Source organism: Elephantulus edwardii, unplaced genomic scaffold, assembly GCF_000299155.1.
Source record: "Elephantulus edwardii isolate Elephantulus edwardi_28Jun2011 unplaced genomic scaffold, EleEdw1.0 scaffold00002, whole genome shotgun sequence".
NCBI classification, from domain to species: domain Eukaryota; kingdom Metazoa; phylum Chordata; class Mammalia; order Macroscelidea; family Macroscelididae; genus Elephantulus; species Elephantulus edwardii.
Window position 1 is genome coordinate 17072956 of NW_006399752.1, and position 1074 is coordinate 17074029.

A 1074-nucleotide genomic window follows, 5' to 3' on the forward strand; every position below is an offset into this window, starting at 1 on the left:
GTGACGAGGTCTCTGCATTCTTCCCTCCTAGAAGCACGTTGGCTGCGTTTCTTCCATGACATATGTGCTCTTTTCAGAGTCCATGGTATATTAATGTCCTTTACCAATGCCACAATTCAAAGGCATCAACCATTCTTCATCTTTCCTTATTTTTCACCCTGCATTCACATGCATATGAACCAACCGAAAACACCATGCTGTCCTGCATTCTACTGTATACAGGGTCACTATGAGACGGAGTAGACTCAATGGTCCCTAAGAACATCAAAGACGAGTATTTAACTAACTGCCTTGACAGACAAACCATACGCAAGTATTTTTACTTGTGAATATATTTGCCTTACAGACAGATTTAAGACTATAATTTATTTCTAATTCAAGAACTACTTGTATATAATATGGTATGTACACTATGTCCAAATCACAGAACATTTCTTTTCACACAATATCTAATGGATGTTAAGCCATACATGAATGTAACAGTGTATTTTTGTATAGAAAGAAGGGAGTTTGCAAACCACCAACTCTTAGGAATATGAATTCTCTTATTTCATAGTAATATGGATTTTCCCAACTTTATCTGAATTGTTTTTTGTGTGTTATGTATTTATCTACTAAGCTGTGTAGTCTTTCTTTTGTAACAAATTGTGCTTTTAAAGTTTCTCTACTAGCTTTTAAAACTGGTTCATTTTTTTTTCACTGCTTTATTTACATAGAAGTTAGGAATATATTTGATGCATCAAAATATCATATAGATACCAACTATATTATATATTAGCAGAGTACCATTTTATTCTGGCTTACATGTCTTACTCAAATGACAATTACTGCTTTAAAATCAGGGAATGTCTTTTACTCTTCTATTATACCTCCAGCATACAGCTTACTAATGACGATTGGTAGGTAATTAATAAAATGGGAAAAAAAGAAGAGTTAACGGAAATGACAATCCCAAGGAGGTTGCAGGAAGTGTGGTTATTATGTTGTTGTTGTTTGTTGTTATGTGCCGTCGAGTCGCCTGCGACTCATAGCGACCCTATGTACAACAGCCCTAAACTCCGCTCTGTCCTGTGC